The 9,680-nt window shown below is 42.4% G+C and overlaps 1 protein-coding gene across 2 annotated transcripts in view; it reads left to right on the top strand.

Moving 5' to 3' along the window:
• Positions 1-398: 398 nt before the first annotated feature.
• Positions 399-9,680, top strand: part of LOC124118670 (39S ribosomal protein L14, mitochondrial-like) — a 56,082-nt gene continuing 46,800 nt past the window's right edge. Inside the window, exon 1 of one of the 2 annotated variants that reach the window (XM_046480861.2) lies at positions 399-1,009. The gene's annotated coding sequence lies outside the window, so the exon portion shown is untranslated. The remainder of the gene's footprint in view (positions 1,010-9,680) is intronic. The other variant, XM_048402925.1, reaches the window with a different exon arrangement.

Raw genomic sequence — 9,680 nt, 5'->3', positions numbered from 1 at the left:
CGCTTGCTAAAACTGTATCATCAGTAAAATAAGTTTAGTGAGAAAAGAATGTGTTTTTTATTATCTCAATCGTTCCTGTGTATCATCCGTTTGGAAATGTGAACAAGAAAGTATCCCGTCACCCAAAAATCCCATGACTGCACTAAATAATTACAACGTGAACGCCAGCGAGCCATACCATGTACGTTGTGGCTGGCTATGAGGCAACGTTAAAGACAGCGACTCGCTGCTTAATTATTATCAGTCGTGTTGATTAAGAAGTGTACAATGAGAGGTAAGATAGTAATCCTCTTGCCGCCAGGAGACAATCTTATCATTGCACTGCAATCGAACACCGCAGGCTTATAATCCACCTAAGCACATTTAGGCTTGTATTTATGTAATCGATTGAGAACAGACGGCCGCTCTCATGTAACCCTTTGTCTTGCTGTAACCTCGTGTGTTGTTCTATGTTGTGGAAACAGGGAGTCTGGTCTTGTTCCGATCGGTGGTTGGAGGGGTTTGTTTGTAGAGGCTGTGCCATCAGAGAAGCTGTGATAGGATAGACAACCAAACAGCAGCTCGACCCCTCTGACTGCGCCATTACTGTGGAGTATCGGCCACACGGCCTGTCGTGTTTGCTCTAAACCTAGGCCCCAACTGTTAGCCAGGCAATCTGACTCGCCACCAGCCCCCATTCACTGAAGGGGGCTCCACACCATAACGTTGTCGTCTGCTACGAGTTGCAGACGTTCATTATCGTCTGCTGGTCGGGAAGTTGCAGACGTGTTGTGTCGTCTGCTTGTGTTGTGGGTGACTTGAGAGCACAATTACCTACAACACATAGCAGCAACGTGAGATAGAGAGGGGCACACGAGAGTTTACAACGCATAAAGTCAGGACAAGGCGACCCTAGCATGCTCGCGGGGAGTCGGATCGCGCTGTGGAGCAGTGAATTCGAGACAGGAGTCTTTCACACAACTGGATAGCTGCCTGTCATTTCTCACTCGTCCGGGACTCATTGTCTACAGTAAGTACAACCCATAGTTGTGTGTCCATGTTCCCCGAGTCTTTTCGACCTCGGGACTGGACAAGACCATGGTATAATATAACATGCCCTGCATTGGTTCTTGTACATAAGAGGGTGTTGCACCATTGCTGAGGACAGAGTAGATTCATTCAATCTTCTGGTGGATAGTTGTAGGATTCATCCCTGGGTAGGAATTATTTATTTCCTATTAGACGATATAAGATGGGTATTTGATACGTGCAGCAGCGTGGTTTTGTCATAGTCTGATGAAGGAGTAAATACTTGGGACAAGGCCAATTACTAAAGCCTTCTGTATAGAGGCTCAACGAGTGTGGGGTTTACACGTCTTATGTTCTTAGTCTTGCTGTATAACATGATATATGGACTGTGAGGTGAAATGGGCTATAAAGTCGCCTTCAAGATTATTCCACTTTTGTAGCGACGAGCATGCACGTGTGTGTGTGTGTGTGTGTGTGTGTGTGTGTCTGCTTGTAGTACGGGACAAATGTCAGTTTTATTGTGTAGCCCACTGAGATACCATGCCGCAGTTTAACATGGATATCCAACTCAAACACAGTATACTGACTCCGAGCCGACAGCTTTTTCTTTATAGGCTTATAAACAACGTGTAGAGTGTAAAACGTAATATATAGACTGTACTAATAGTGACGTACAGAATGATGAATGAATTGTATAGATATGTAGACTGTACACGATGTATGTACTGTAGTAATAAACGAACCGTACAACAAAATTTAGACTGTAATGACATACAGACCGTACAAAATAATATACTACTCAAAAGAAGTTAAAGAACACTCCATCTTTTCATATGGCTATAGTTAATCTGTCATGGGTTGTGGGTATTGCAACACGCCGCCTTCCACTTGAGGGTGTTCTTCTACTTGTTTTGAGTAGTATACTTAGACTAATGATATATAGACCTTACAGCATGATGTATGCATTGTATGGATATATAGACGGTACATAGTGTATGTACTTTAATAATATATAGACCGTACAACAAACTATATAGACAGTAATGATATAGAGACCGTACACAATACTCTTTAGACTGTGTCCTGCCAAGTCTAGATCAAACTAAGCTAAGTCTCGTAACCTTGATGAAAACAGCAAAAGAGGATATGTCCTTCTGAAAAAAAAATACAATTATTTTAAAGAAATGTGTTAGTGTTAGTCTACCTATAGATCGTACATCATGAGTTGTAAACTGTTCAAGGTGATATATAAACTTATAACCTGATATAGATAACAGTATGACATAACATGGATAACATGATATATTAACGATATATATAGCGTGTACTATTCGAAATGGACAAGGCCTATCCTACATAAGAAGTTATTTTTGAAATACCTCCTGAGCTCACCCTGAGACTGGACCACTTCACATCTATAAACACTGTGTGTGTGTGTGTGTGTGCTACACAACAACAAGGACACTACAGTTTTACTCGGGAAGGATTGTACATAAGTTTGATATCGGAGCCAAGGAGACACAGAGATGATAACAGCTTGTATCCGGCAACAATAGTCTACCCCCTTTCTCTGTCTGTTCTATCGTATCCCAATTGCGTAGATCACGGTTCATGATGTCAATCACTGGATTGTCTGGTCCAGACTCGATTATTAACAGACCGCCGTCATATTGCTGGAATATTGCTAAGTACGGCGTTAAACAACAAACAAACAAAACTATTATTGTTAGGTTGTGTGGTGATTCTCTCACACAAACTGTGTGCTTGCTCGCCACATCAATACTGACGTCCCTCCCGTCAGTAATGACTTATAATTCCCCGAACATATATATATCTACTTAGCACTTAATGTAATTACGTAATGTAATACGACAGTAGTTTATTGTCCGTCCTAGAAGTGTTTACTTCCCTTCCGGTTGAGGTGCTAATAAACACATCCATATTTAAAGTAAACGGTAGATTTCATAATCAGTTTAGGAATATATACATTTCAGGGTATACCATACTGCTTCCTATACGCATACACCTAGAGAATAGACACACATTCTTCTGGGCATCTTCCCATTGGATGTAAAAATATATGGGTATTTGAATCGTTAAAACTAATACAGTTGTAGCCATGGTAGCATGCATCCTCATCAGGGTGACCATTAGATTGACATTTAGCCCCAGAAATAACGTTATCTTATTTAAAAATGTATATCTTCGAAATAAAATATATAATCCAAATGGATATCAAAACAATGCTGAATTTATAGAGCTGATGCACACTAGACTTGCCAAATCATTCTAGACTGGAGTTGGGTTCGTATTTTGATTTATTCTCTTTGGTCTTGGGGACAGACTATGCGCCCACTTAACTGTCTAAATGATTTTTCCCATGAATCACTAATTTTGTTTCGGACAAGGAAAACTCCATCCATTATTTGCGTAAGACTTCAGAAATACTTTATATATATATTTTCTGTTGGTATTAACTCTGGGACCCCAAAACTCAAGAGTCCACTTGACTCAAAAAGTATAAGATGCATTAAAATCACTACATTTTTTTCAAATCGAAAATATATACCACCGATTGTTTCCCGGTATGCTTGTAGTTCGGGCTCTCGCCATCACTCCGTGCACAACAGACAACATGGCGGATAACGAGTCATATAAACTAGCCGTTACCTCTACTACAACACACTTGGTTTCTAATCCACCCAACATGCCCTTCGTTCACCAACATACCCTAGTCGCTGTTATCTGCGGGTGGGTACATAATGTCAAGATCCCACCCGATAAGCGAATTGTAATTGCCTTTAAATCACTATCTCGCATGACTTAGATATCATTCGTCATCCCTTGTATTGTACCCCGTGTCACAGCGTAATGTCAAACTGGGACCTGACTAGCTCGGCTTGTTGCCACCCACTGAGGGGCACCGTAAAATAAACCCGCTCTCATTTATATCGACATAATTACCCGTCTGTAGCGTCCAGTACACCCACCCCTCCCCAGTCTCCCCTCGGGGGAACCATTTTGTCTGTGTCACTGCTTAAAATTCTCGTATTAATCTACGTCACTGTGTGAGAACTTATGCGAACTTGCCTCATTTATTACATCGTCAAGACCCTACCCGTCCAAACACGTGCTACTATCAATCTACCGAGACTATCAAAATCTAATTTACCAGGATTATGTAGAATCCTTCCCCATTACCGCATTTTAAGGGCCGCTTCCGTGGGGTTGCCTTGCCATTCTGTTCATACAACATAGACCAGCAATGTCCAAACGGGTCCGTGTTGATATTTGCATTGGTTCCCGGCTCTATGTTGTACTGGCGCATCAAACAAAGCGTTTTTAATCACAAGCCCGACTGACTGTATTAGAGGTTCTGTGATGTTTAAGCTATGAATTTGGTAAGATATTTTCGGAGATGCCACTTGAAAAGAAATTGGGAACATTTACGAGCCATTACACCCTCTTAGACAAATATATATGCGGGATGTTTGTCCAATAAATCGGTGGATATTTTCATAAGGCTCTGTCGCTTGTGTACCGAGTAAATATACCCAAAGCAACATCTCTGGGGGCAATATGTTGGGAGGAATATTTGATTCACATGTGTGTTAATCATTTTGTTGGTTTGATAAATATTACGTGTTGTGCGATGCGGGTGATGTGCTTTGCAGAAGTGTTTAATTTCAAGGCAGAATATTAAAATAGTTAGTGAGAGAGAACTATAGAGGACAAACACATAGGCGTCCGGCAAAGTGGTAGCCGCCGTGAAACACGATGGCTATAAAAGTCTTGCGAGAAGATGATATTGCTTTCGCTATGGACATATATTCTTTTGTTCCTACATCCGAGTCAGTGCCATCGTAAACATACAACATGCACATGAATTCATTTTTAACCTAACATTTCGTGCTGTAACATACCGATGATGAATTATCACCATAAACATATCAAGGTCTAGAATTTTTTTTAAATGAATATCGAAATCGTCATGGCTGGTTAGGCAGAAATCATTTATTGTTTGATAGGCATAAGTTGAAGTTGTTGGTTGGTTGGTTGGTTTTTTAACGCCGCACTCAGAAATATTCCAGCTATATGACGGCGGTCTGTAAATAATCGAGTCTGGGCCAGACAATCCAGTGATTAATATCATGAACATCGATCCCCAGAAGTTGAGGGATGACAAAATAGACACAATGTACGGATAACAACTTCTTTGTATACTGTAAAGGCGCCGTTTCGGTAAAGACCCTGTCGCCTTTACGGTAACCAAAGAGGTTATCCATAGATTGTGTCTACTTTGTTAGAAATCAGTTGTACTGGCACGCTATGAAAACGCAAAATGGAACTTGGAAATAATTTTTAGCGAACTGGGAAAACAAAGAACTTAGTATGTGGTAGGCCTGAAGGTAAGCAACACTGCAATAATAGTGTCCGAGTTTGAATCCTCATTCACGTTGTCATACCTGGACAAAAGCTTCCAGTCTCTTACGTATCTAGAGTCAGAATCTGTGTTTTCAAAGTGTTTCAGTATAAGATGTATTACTGCGTACACTTGGTGTTTTCATGAGTGTTTTGTTACCGATTGATTAATTACTAAACCATTCAAAATTAGTCATTTTGTCTTCCATCTGTGTATAATATAATGTAAATGGTTTTGTTTAGAAATTTGACCCGCAACGTTAGTTGTTTGCCTCAGAGCGTAATGTATTGATCCACCGCCATAGCCAAGGTTTCGGGACAACGAGCTACACAATAATCTATGAACGCTACTTGGAGAATTCAGTGAAGATACTGCTAGAGGTGCCTTGCTGTAAATGTAGAACGAAAAACAACAACGTTGGTGTAGTTAGAAAGGGCGACGCGTGTTTAAAGTGTTAAAGCAGCACTCCAAATGAATCAAGGGGGGCCTGTGCATATTCCCTGCACTGTTCACTGCAGATGCGTGTTGGTGTAAAAGTACGTGTTTTACGCCGTAGTCAGCACTACATTTCTGGTGTCTCCCGCCATGATATTGCTGGAACATTGCTAAAAGCGGCGTAAAAAATACTCACTCACTCGTAGCCAGCCACAAAATAATAAATAAATAATCGTGTCTAGACTAGGCAAACCAATGACTGAAAGCCAGAGCGAAGAGCCAAGACATTGTGCACGATGGCGCGCACCCAATCACAGATAATCGCCACAGGGTCCAATTAAGTGGTTATTCCAGGCAGCAAAAGGGTGCTGACCTATCTAACCTGGGTCCTACTGGGCATGATATTAATGGAAACAAAATCTTTTAAAATACGGACTTCATTCATTGTATGTTACAAACGTGAAGTTATTTTGATATTCAAAATATGGATATTTGCGTATATGTTTAAGAGAAACGCCCAATAAGGGCAGAAATAAAAATAAAATTGTCATTACAAAAAACTGTCGGAACAGTATGTAAAAAATACACGGATGGATGTAGAGGCCCGTTCGACTGCGTAGGCCCACAAGGCGAGCCAGACTGAGACACGGGAGCAAGACTCCGCCGAGTAGCCTGATATTGGTCCCAGATGATTGCATTTCCGGAAGAAGTTATGCAATGGGGAAAATGCACTTAGCAAGTTCTCAAAAATAACTTACAACTCGCCCCACAATTCTATCTTTAACATAAAAAGTATGCTGAGTTTATGAATGCCATCTTGCCACATGACGATAATCAGCCCCATATATCTGTAGACGTATCTCGGGTCGGTTGCGGAGGTAGGTCAGTTTTGACAATATTTGGCGATGGTGAGACGGGCATGTAGAACCCGAGGTTAGACTGTAGGATGGGCAGTAGTTGGCGATGGTGAGGCAGGATGGTGTAGAACCCGAGGTTCGACCGTGTAGGGGGACATTAATTGGCGATTGTGAGGTAGGCTTGTGTAGAACCAGAGGTTCGACCGTGTTGGGTGAACAATACTTGACAATGGTGAGGCAGGCTAGTGTAGAACCAGAGGTTCGACCGTGTTGGGTGAACAATACTTGACAATGGTGAGGCAGGCTTGTGTAGGACCCGAGGTTCGACCGTGTAGGGGAACAATACTTGACAATGGTGAGACAGGCTTGGGTAGAACCCGAGGTTCGACCGTGTAGGGGGAACAATACTTGACAATGGTGAGGCAGGCTTGGGTAGAACCCGAGGTTCGACCGTGTAGGGTGAACAATAATGGGCGATGGTGAGGCAGGCTTGTGTAGGACCCGAGGTTCGAGTGTGTAGAGGGACAATACTTGGCGATGGTGAAGCAGGCTTGTGTGAAACCCGAGGTGAAGCAGGGTAGGAAGGACGTAATAGGTTGTGCAGAAATAGAGAGCGAGGACTGATTGGCACGTGCTGGCACCGAGCCAGATATCTCGACAGACGTAGTTCTGATACATGAGTGGGTGTGTTGGATTTAACGCCGCATCGATCAGTGTTTTAGTTAATGCATGTCGGTTAGGTGAGGGAGGCGAGTGATGCAGGTCACAGACCACTTTCTTGAAACCGACGAGCGCGGATACCAGTATATTGCTGGTCGAACAAGGTTCATTGTTTGGAGAATGATCAGGCCTACCAATGAAAACTGACAGACTGCAACAGAAAATATGTATGTCATATGCCTACATATACGAGGAATCGGCAACATAAAGCAATGACAACGTAATCAAAAACTAAGAAACAGCATCATAAATCTGAGAGCACGCTGTCGAAAACATGGAAACGGCAGCACTAAAACACATAGACCGCTGCTTTCCAAACTTGGCATGCGCAGAACAAGGAAGTTGACAGTCATGATCATGAGGATTCCTGCGGAAAGCTTGATCCTAGACCAGTGGACGAACACCGCTAGGCTCAGTGGCCTGCGATCCATTAGACTATGGGGCCACCCTATTTAGTAACATTTTACAGAAAAAGAGCATTGACAGACATTAAACCAGTCCTGTCCAGAAACTGAAGCCCAGCTGGTAGACATTAGACGGGATTAAACCAGTCCCGCCCTGAAACTAGTGTAATCCTGATTGACATTTAAAGGTATCACAGCCATTATGCCGCCGCACTGTTTTAACACCAGGGACGGATACAATCTAAAACTAAATATATACATTGTACCTAGAATCTGCTTAACCATGGCAAGTGTTTTACCTTATCGGGACGTATGTCAGACCACTCTAGGGGCGGTTTGGTAGCCTAGGGATTAAAACGTTGGGTTGTCACGTCGAAGACCTGGGTTCGACTCCCAACAAGGGTACAATGTGTGAAGCCCTTTTTTCGGTGTCCCCCGCCGTGAGAATGCTGGAATATTGCTAAATAGGCGTAAAACCATACTCACTCTCCCACTCAGTCTAGGTTATAGATTGGTTCACTATCCTTGAATATTGCTAAAAGTCACATAAAAACAAGATTCACTCACTCATGTTCTGGGTCATGAATCAATATATTCTCCAACATTCTTTTAAAATTTGGGAATAGTATTCAAGAATGTCCTATCAAACATTGATATTATTTTGAACATCTTGTCGCATATCAAAACCATTGCGTTTTGTACGACCGGCCATTTGAACAGGAAATATATGTTTCATCTGAAAAAGAATTATGAGTTGCAGTTTTTAAAAGATTTAACATTGTCATTTTGTATATAATTATCAGTTGATTCTCATGATTTACACAGTACAATTGTTTGATCTGCCACCCTAGCGTTCAGTGGAGACGTCTCCGGGGGAATAAATTCGTGGGAATGGGGGAGAATTATGTGAGTAAATAGCCCCGTAGATGTGTGGGGAGGATTGGAAATGAATGCGGAGACTGCAGCAGTGTCGTCCCGGAATCATCCTTTATCTAAGTCCACACACTATACCAGGTTCCGAACTCTCCAGATCAACGACAAACGTCTATGGAAATTTTGAGACAGGCAAACATGCTTTTTCAGCAATTTTATTTTGTTGATATCACGCCAAACAGACATCTACCTGTGTCATGTTCGGTTTCAAAAGGCCATCAACCTTTAAGCATTTTTGAAAATTTGGACAGAAGGTTCGAAAACTTCATTTGCAAACTGCATTTCTGGCGAGTAACAAAAGCTTGCGACCCAAGGTAGAGTACACGGCCTGGAAACAAACAGAGAAGTCGAGGACCGGTGAAAGGGGGCTATGTTAGAGGCCCGGTGTGCCTTGTTCAAAGGTGGCTACTTGTTTGCTGAGTGGCTGTAGCCGACCCGGTGCTTACGGCAGCCATTTGACGTGTTTTCATCCCACCATGTTTACAAACAAGCTTGACGAACAGGAGAGAAAAGCGGGCAAGCTCGGTTTTGTTTCCCTCACGTAGCTGGCTGTAAATACCCATCTCCCATCTCTAATTGATCACATCACATACTACCATCATCTACATAGGTGGGGGAGGGCGCCCCTCCCAGCGTCCCCCGTAGATGGAGGGTACGTGTATCCATCAGTTTTGTGTAGATTGCCGATCTTCTCCGTACCGTTCGGGTTTACAGAACCCATCCTTCCTCTATTCACACAACTTTAGATGGTACTTATCGCTCTAGAACCCATCCCATTCACCAGGTAGATGCTGTTTGGGCCATCACTCAGACTCTCGTCTCATCGTCACTATCCTCAATAGTTTATGATTTGACACACCATTTGGGTAGACTATAAAATGACTCTCCATTTGGGTAGAC

This window comes from Haliotis rufescens, unplaced genomic scaffold (genome assembly GCF_023055435.1).
Source record: "Haliotis rufescens isolate VD_foot unplaced genomic scaffold, xgHalRufe1.0.p SCAF_3, whole genome shotgun sequence".
In the NCBI taxonomy this organism is placed as follows: Eukaryota; Metazoa; Mollusca; class Gastropoda; order Lepetellida; family Haliotidae; genus Haliotis; species Haliotis rufescens.
Note: the sequence above shows the minus strand (reverse complement) of the source record. Positions and strands in the feature narration are given on the sequence as shown.